Source organism: Coregonus clupeaformis, chromosome 35, assembly GCF_020615455.1.
Source record: "Coregonus clupeaformis isolate EN_2021a chromosome 35, ASM2061545v1, whole genome shotgun sequence".
In the NCBI taxonomy this organism is placed as follows: Eukaryota; Metazoa; Chordata; class Actinopteri; order Salmoniformes; family Salmonidae; genus Coregonus; species Coregonus clupeaformis.
The window spans coordinates 33,683,164-33,692,975 of NC_059226.1; positions in this window are offsets into that span (position 1 = coordinate 33,683,164).

Below are 9,812 nucleotides of genomic sequence, written 5' to 3' on the forward strand. Positions count from 1 at the left end.
AGACTGGGTGAGTAGGTCTCAATCTCACTGGTCCCCTACACCAGATTGGGTGAGTAGGTATCAATCTCACTGGTCCCCTACACCAGACTGGGTGAGTAGGTATCAATCTCACTGGTCCCCTACACCAGACTGGGTGAGTAGGTATCAATCTCACTGGGCCCCTACACCAGACTGGGTGAGTAGGTTTAATAGTAATATGATAATATAGTCATTTAGAAGACGTTTTTATTCAAGGCCACTTAAATAACTTTCAACATGGACAGTGACACATGAATTCAGTAAGTGGCCCATGCGTGACTCAAACCCACAACCCTGGTGTTGTCATGACCACACTCTAACACACAACCCTGGTGTTGCCATGGCCACACTCTAACTGATAACCCTGTTGTTGCCATGGCCACACTCTAACCCACAACCCTGATGTTGCCATGGCCACGCTCTAACCCACAGATCCATTCTAGATAGAACCGTCTGCAAAGGGTTTTACCCAGCACCAAAAGGGGTTCCCCTATGGGGTCAAACCGAAGAACCCTGTATGGTTCTACTTAGCACCTTTTGTTCTGAGTGTATTGTGTCCCTTCCTTCTCCCTCAGGTCCTCTCCTGGAAGTGTAAGCTCCCCCTACAGACCATAATGCGCCTGCTGCAGGTGCTGGTCCCGCAGGTTGAGAAGATCTGTATCGACAAGTAAGTCAAACATCACTGGTCATATTGGTCACCAAAGGTTTATTTCTATGAAGTGTCACAAGATGCCTCCTTGTCTGTATACCTGAAGACACAGACACAAAAGTGAGCAGTTCAGTCATCTGCACCCCCCAATACAGCTGGGCTTCAACATATTCTTATAGCCTACATATTCTTACCTCTTTGCTGATTGATATCCATTCAATTGTGTCCATTTTCTGTTTTAGAATGATTTGCACACATATGAAAAGATAGATGGTATCATCATAAAACAACATCAATTTAGATCACACAAGGGACAAACCTTACCTTAAATTGAGATCTTTAAATGTTTCAGTGAAGTGCCTGCACCTGCTGTCCTTTCAAATTAAAATCCAAATGTTTCAGTTGGGCAGTTAGGTTCCTGCAAGAACCCCCACCAACTAAGGAGGTTCCTCAATGAACCCCACCTCCTACAGGGTTCTTGGAAGAACCTTTCGGGGGCCATTTTCAGTGCCAAGAACCCTAAGATTCTTCGAAGAACTTTGAGGATCTTAGAAGAACCCTTGTTGAACCCCTAATTTTTAGAGTATACTTATAAATAATAATAATAATAAATATAAATTGTTTACTGTTGCTTATTCATGAAAGTTATTATAAAGTGTTGCAGAGACATCAAAATGAAGCTTCTGGATAGCAGCCTAAAATATTATTGGATGGCATTGCTATTTAACATGAATTGTATTTAATTGACACATTAAAGTGAGAACGTGTCATGATGTGAAATTGCACTCCTCCAATGAGACCTTACTGCTATGTTCTTTGTAAAGTGGCAATGTGACAATGTTGTCACGCTCGTTGACTGAAGCGGACCAAGGCGCAGCGTGATAAGCGTACATTCTTTATTTGGTACACACACAAACCAAAACAATAAACCAAACGATACGTGAAGTCCTAAGGTTACAACACAAAACCCTACGGAACAAGATCCCACAATAAACTAGTGAAAACAGGCTACCTAAGTATGGTCCCCAATCAGAGACAACGAGCTACAGCTGCCTCTGATTGGGAACCACCCTGGCCAACATAGATCTAAACGATCTAGAACGAAATCATAGAAAATTTAACAGAAACTCCACACCCTGGCTCAACATTTAAGAGTCCCCCGAGCCAGGGCGTGACAAATGTACTGTATCTCGTCAGGAACTTGAAAGGACACTATTGTCTATTTCAGACTGAAAGAAACAAATATCCAAACCAATTTTGTGTTGCTGCGTAAAAGTCAATGGCTATATCTTACATGTACATTGTTATATTTTGTCTGCATATCAATCTGCAATCATCAGTGTTGACTGTAAATACTGTGCTTGAAGTTTAAAGTAGTATTTCTTTCTTGAATTATGCTGTATAATACTATATTATAAATGTTTCATAAAGGAACCAGTAAAGAGCTGGAGACACTTATCTCCCTCAATAACTTTAAGCATCAGTTGTCAGAGCACCTTACCGATCACTGCACCTGTACACAGCCCATCTGAAATTAGCCCGCCCAACTACCTCATCCCTATATTGTTATTTATTTTGCTCATTTGTACCCCAGTATCTCTATTTGCACATCATCTCTTGCACATCTATCATTCCAGTGTTAATACTAATTGTAATTATTTTGCACTATAGCCTATTTATTGCCTTACCTCCATAACTTGCTACATTTGCACACACTGTATATATATTTATTTCTGTTGTATTTTTGACTTTGTTTTGTTTTACCCCATATGTAACTCTGTGTTGTTGTTTTTATCGCACTGCTTGCTTTATCTTGGCCAGGTCGCAGTTGTAAATGAGAACTTGTTCTCAACTGGTTTACCTGGTTAAATAAAGGTGAAATAAAAATAAATAATAAAAAAGCCTTTCAATTCCTTTATTTCATTACAATCATATTGCATTTGAAAGGACCATAAGAATAATTTTCTGATCCAGAGCTTAGTTGTACTTTCTTTATGCTATTCCTCATTTGGTCCATAGGTGGCAGTGCTGTCTAACCATATGCCCCATTTATATTCCTTAAAAGGGCATCTTCATTTTTACATTTTACAGTTTAGTCATTTAGCAGACGCTCTTATCCAGAGCGACTTACAGTTAGTGGTACATTATTATTATTATTATTATTTAATTTTTTCATACTGGCCCCCCGTGGGAATCTTCCTTCCTCCCTTCCTTGAAGTAATCACTGATAAAACATGACTGGAGAGGTGAAAGACGTGGGGAATCAACTCAATGGTCACTGTTAATAATTGCACATAGATCATTCACAATTTCACATAGCCTTATCGGTGGTTTCTGAAAACAAGATGGCGCCGTACTAGATTGCCGCTGTTTTATGAACTCCGACCCAACTTTGCTATTTTGTGATTCTTTTGCCGTTTATCTTACATTATTTTCACGAAATGTATCCGCTATCATTTCTTATAACCGACAAGAACTTTTGAACATCAGATTTGCAGTTACTTACCCCAATTCTGCCTTCAACTTCGACTCATCTGCCCTGGGCTCTTTTTGTAATTCCAACCCAATTTTCGGGGTATGCAAAAAGAAACACCGGCATTACAGAGGCAGGAGAGGGGGATTCCTGGCGAGATCAAGGTGAAGGTAAAACCGGCCACCTCTTCCCTCCATTCTATTGGCCAATGTACAGTCACTTGATAATAACATGTATGACCTCTGATCGCGGATTTGGTACCAACGGGACTCTCGTAACTGAAATATTTGATGATTTTCTGAAACATGGCTTTCGGACAAGATAGCCCCCATGGCTATCCAACTCGATGGATTTTCCATTCAACGAGTGTATAAGACAGTAGAGTCAGGGAAATCGAGAGGGGGAGGGGTTTGCCTCCTTATCAACAACAAATGGTGTGCTGACTCGAGTGCAGTGGTAGTCTTGACCCATTGTTCACCTGTCTTGGAATACCTGATGGTCAAATGCCGACCCTTCTACCTCCTGAGGGAGTTTTCAGCTGTTATCATGACTGTTGTAAACATTCCACCTCAGGACAGGAAATATAACAAGCTGGCACTTAACAAACTGTACGAGGCTATAAACAATCAGGAAAACGTACATCTGGAGGCTGCCTTTCTTGTCGCCAGCGATTTTAATTCCACGTCATTAAGACACGTTATGCCCAACTTCCATCAACACGTCTCCTTCGTCACTAGGGGCTATAAAGTCCTAGACTTTTACTCTACCCACAAGCAAGCATACAAGGCCCTCCCTCGTCCGCCATTCGGCAAATCAGATCATTGCTCCATACTCCTGCTTCCTGTTTACAAGCAGAAGCTCAAACAGGAAGTACATGTGACTCGCTCCATTGAGAAATTGTCATCAGAATCAGAGATTATTCTACAGGACTGCTTTGTTTGCGCTGATTGTAATATGTTCAGATATTCCGCCGATAACATTTATGAGCTCCTCCATCACCGGCTTCATAAGGAAATGCATCTGCGACGTTGTCCCCATAGTGAATGTTTGCTGCTTCCCCAATCAAAAGCCCTGGATTAACTCTGAGGTTGGCGCTAAACTAAAGGACAGGGCTACCGCACACAGGGCTATCGCAGACAACCCCGAGGCTACGGCTGAGGACAGGAACAAGTACAAGAAGTCCCACTACGACCTCTGCAGAGTCATTAAGCGAGCAAAAAGAAATATAGGAATAAGGTGGAATCATATTACACAGGCTCCGATGCCCACCGCATGTGGCACGGCTACAGTCCATTACAAATCACAAAGGAAGACCCAGCCGTGTTCTACCCAATGATGCCTCTCTTCCAGACAAACTCAATGCATTTCATGCAAGCTTCGACAATAATAACACCGAACCGTGCTTGAGGGCCCTGCGGCACCGTGAGTGGCATGGGCATAGGTGTGGATGAAGGACTCCCAGTGCAGCACCATGGACAGCGACACTCAGTTCAGCACTGTGGAATGCTGCACTACCTTCAGCACCAGGCCAGCCGAAGACAGCGCCACAGCTCTGCTCACCCAACACACCTGTGCAGGATTACTAATCAGCACACCTGAAAGGCATTCCCTAATCAACTGACTGGCAGAAGAGCGCAAACTGGACCTCACTCAAGTGTAGCAGTTAGGAAGACACATCCACAGCCTGCCTACTTTCTCTCTCTCCTTCCACAGACTCCTCAGAAGGGGCCGGACGGTATTCCAGGGTGCGTTCTCTGTCACGCCCTGGCTCTGGGGACTATGTTATGTTGAGCCAGGGTATGTAAGTCTATGTTTGTATATCTATGTGGGCCTGAGTCACTCCCAATCAGAGGCAACGAGTGTCAGCTGGTTGTCTCTGATTGGGAGCCATATTTAACTATCGGTCTTTTCACTTTGTGTTGTGGTTTCTTGTTCCGTTAAGGTTTGTTCGTGTTGTAACCTTAGACGTCACGCATCGTTGGTTATTGTTTTGTTCGTGTTGATCAGTTAATAAATATATATTATGTTCACCTTCAACGCTGCGCATTGGTCCTCTCTCGTAGACGATCGTGACAGAAGAAACCACCAGAACTGGACCAAGCAGCCTAGTGAGGAGCAGAGTAGGTGGACTTGGCAACAGTGGAGGCAGAGCTTCGACTGGGTCAAGTCGAATGAGGAGCTGAATGACGGAGATTGGAAGCAGAGGAGCGAGAGGTGGGCGAGAATTATCGAGGCCTGGCCCACGGGGAAGAGAGACTCCCAGAAATTTTTTTAGGGGGGCTCACGACGTCGGACCAGCAGGAGGCCGCGATAGAGCGGCCCAGTGGGTTGCCAGAGGAGGCCGCCAGGTTACGGGGGCCACTGGTCGAAGAGGGGATGGAGGATGTAGAGGCACGGCGAGAGGTACTGGCGTGTGTTGCCAGTCCGGTCCGGCCCGTTCCAGATCCCCGGTGTAGGGCCAGTGGTGTGTGTCCCCAGTACGGTCCGGTCTATTCCTGCTCCCCGCACCAAGTCAGGGGTGCGCATCGTCAGCCCGGTTCGGCCCGTTCCTACTCCACGCACCAAGCCTACGGTGTGCGTCGACAGCCCAGCCCGGCCCGTTCCTGCTCTCCGCACCAAGTCTGTGGTGCTTGTCGCCAGCCCAGTCCGGCCCATCCAAGCTCCCCGCACCAAGCCAGTGGTGTGCGTCGCCAGTCCGGCACGGTCCGTGCCTGCTCTCCGCACCAAGTCTGTGGTGCGTTGCGTCAGCCCTGTCCGGCCCGTTCCTGCTCTCCGCACCAAGTCTGTGGTGCGCGTCGCCAGCCCAGTCCGGCCCATCCAAGCTCCCGCACCAAGTCAGTGGTGCGGCGTCGTCAGCCCGGTCCGGCTCATTCCTGCTCCCCGCACCAAGTCAGGGGTGCGCTCGTCAGCCCGGTCCGGCCCGTTCCTGCTCCCGCACCAAGTCAGTGGTGTGCTTCGTCAGCCCAGTCCGGCCTGTCCCTGCTCCACGCACCAAGCCTACGGTGTGCGTCGTCAGCCTGGTAAGGCCCGTTCCTCCTCCACGCACCAAGCCAGGGGTGCGCGTCGTCAGTCCAGCACAACCCGTGCCTGGGTCATGTCCGGAGCCGGATCCGCCGCCGAGGCGGAGTGCCCACCCGGTCCCTCCTGTTGTGGTTGTTTGGCGCGGTCGGAGTCCGCGCCTTTGGGGGGGTACTGTCACGCCCTGGCTCTGGGGACTATGTTATGTTGAGCCAGGGTATGTAAGTCTATGTTTGTATATCTATGTGGGCCTGAGTGACTCCCAATCAGAGGCAACGAGTGTCAGCTGGTTGTCTCTGATTGGGAGCCATATTTAACTATCGGTCTTTTCACTTTGTGTTGTGGTTTCTTGTTCCGTTAAGGTTTGTTCGTGTTGTAACCTTAGACGTCACGCATCGTTGGTTATTGTTTTGTTCGTGTTGATCAGTTAATAAATATATATTATGTTCACCTTCAACGCTGCGCATTGGTCCTCTCTCGTAGACGATCGTGACATTCTCAGAGCATGCGCAGATCAGCTGGCAGGCATATTCACAGTAATGTTCAACCTCTCCTTGTCCCAGTCTGTAATCCCCACGTCTTAAAATGACTACCATCATTCCTGTTCCCAAGAACTCTAAGGCTTCATCCCACAATGAATACCGCCCTGTAGCACTCACATCTGGTATCATGAAGTGCTTTGAAAGGCTGGTTACGGGACACATCAACTCCATCATCCCAGACGCCCTAGACCAGTGGTCACCAGCCGTTTGCAGTTCTCCCAGGGTCAGCTCGATGAGTTGAAACAGGATAACGGCAAGATTACAGCAATCTGGAAGTCATTGATAGAGGACATCAGTTCTGTGTGTGAATCCATGATCTCGAGGGACAGTCAAGGTGTGACAACATGGTTGTGGATGGAATTGCAGAATCTCCACATGAGACCTGGATGGAGTCTGAGGACAAAGTGAGGGAAATTATCTCTGAGAAATTGAAGATGGACCACAGGAAGAATGGGGTGGAGCGCGCCCACAGGACTGGAAAACCCACCACCGGCCCAGGTGACAGGCCCGATTGTCACGGTTTACTACGCCAGAACCCAGAAGCAGACCAGGACAAGGTACTTTAGAGAAAAAGGTGAGTGTTTATTAATTGACTCCCGAGTGAGGCTGAATAATCCAGGGACAGAGCGGGTGGCGTGGATGGGTTGTTGAGGGTGCAGTGGTAGGTCCAGACATGGCTCGGCAGCCGCCGACCATCAGGCAGAGGTTGGGTGAAGGTTCCGGGTGAGAGACTGCAGACAGAACAAAACGGAGGTGAGTACACAGCAAAACAACAAGGTGCAAAACAACAAAACTAACGCTAGAACTCAAGGCTGATACGCTGACAACATACTGTTCATGGCTAACGATCCGGCAGGAACTGGATGTTCGGCCAGAGCCTAAGAAGGGTGATGATCAGGACCAGGTGTGCAGATTGCTGATGGGATGCAGGTGCGGAACAACAAGAGCGCTCCCCGGAGCGTTCCCGAACCCTCGGGAAACTGGAGCTTACGAACAGGAACACTCGTCACCAGACAGGACCCGACTCAGACAGCCGGGATCGTTACACCGATAGTGGTCAAGTTCCTGAGGTTCAAGGACAAGGCAGCTGTTCTGGAAAGAGGAAAGAACTTGAGAGGAATGTATATCTTTCTCAACAAGGATTATCCTGAAGCTGTGTGCCAGAAGAGGAAAGAACTTATCCCAGCCATGAAAGCTGCCAGAGCGTGTGGGGACATTGCTTACATCCGCTATGACAGGCTTATTGTCCACCCTCCCTCCCAGAAGCCTGGAAGGGATGAGCGAGCCAAGCCTATGGGTTCGTAGCTTCAACCCCGCAGCACACACACACACACACCAATTGATTAATGGACTGCTGAATGTATATATATTTTTATTATCTTTCTTTGTTTGCTCTTTTCAGTATTATGTCTATCTCTGATAAGCTACCCAGGAAAGGGCTGAAAATAGCCCATATTAATATATGTAGCCATAGAAATAAGGTTAATTAAATCAATAACTTGCTAAGATCAGCTAACATTAATGTATTAGCCATTTCTGAGACTCACTTAGATAATTCATTTGATGATACAGCAGTAGCAATACAAGAATATAACATCTATAGAAGAGACAGAAATGCTTATGGGGGAGGTGTTGCTGTATATATTCAGAGCCATATCCCTGTAATGCTTAGAGAAGATCTTATGTCAAGTGTTATTGAAGTGTTGTGGTTGCAGGTTCACTTGGCACATCCAAAGCCTTTTCTTTTGGGGTGTTGCTATAGGCCACCAAGTGTGAACAGTCAGTATCTAAATAATATGTGTGAAATGCTTGATAGTGAATGTGATATAAACAGAGAGGTCTACTTTCTTGGGGACCTGAATATTGACTGGTTTTCATCAAGCTGTCCGCTCAAGAGGGAAGGTTCTTACTGTAACCAGTGCCTGTAAAAAAAAAAAAAAAAAAAAAAAAGAGAACAGCGCCGGAAGAAGATGGCTGCCGTTTTACAGCCCTCTAACCAATTGTACTATTATGTGTGTTTTTCCGCGTTATTTGTAATTTATTTTGTACATAATGTTTCTGCCATCGTCTCTTATAACCAAAGAGAGCTTCTGGATATCAGGACAGCGATTACTCACCTCGCGTTGGACGAATACTTTTTCTTCAACGAGGCGTTCGCGAAGGATATTCTACAGACACCCAACAAGGCCCAGATCCCCGTCATTCGCGTGAGGAAGAGACGGAGATATCGTGGACGCAGATCCGGGTGCCTTGTAAGGATCCGACGGCTAACGAGTAAACTGCCTCTCCCATCAATCCTATTAGCCAACGTTCAAGCTTTTGAGAATAAAATGGACGATTTAAGATTACGGTTATCCTACCAACGGGACATTAAAAACTGTAATATCTTATGTTTCACGGAGTCGTGGCTGAACGACAACAATGACAACATTCAGCTAGCAGGCTATACGCTACATCGGCAGGATAGAACGGCTGCCTCCGGTAAGACAAGGGGCGGCGGTCTGTGTATATTTGTAAACAACAGCTGGTGCACAAAATCAAATACTAAGGAAGTCTCGAGGTTTTGCTCGCCTGAGGTAGAGTATCTTATGATAAGCTGTAGACCACACTATTTACCAAGAGAGTTTTCATCTATATTTTTCATAGCTGTCTATTTACCACCACAAACCAATGCTGGCATTAAGATTGCACTGAATGAGTTGTACAAGGCCATTAATCAACAGGAAAACGCTCATCCAGATGCAGCGCTCCTAGTAGCCGGGGACTTTAATGCAGGGAAACTTCAATCCGTTCTACCTCATTTCTACCAGCATGTTAAATGTGCAACCAGAGGGGAAAAAACTCTAGACCACCTTTACTCCACACACAGAGACGCATACAAAGCTCTCCCTCGCCCTCCATTTGGCAAATCTGACCATAACTCTATCCTCCTGATTCCTGCTTATAAGCAAAAACTGAAGCAGGAAGCACCAGTGATTCGGCTAATAAAAAAGTGGTCAGATGACGCAGATGCTAAGCTACAGGACTGTTTTGCTAGCACAGACTGGAACATGTTCCGGGATTCTTCAGACAGCATTGAGGAGTACACCACATCAGTCACTGGCTTCATCAA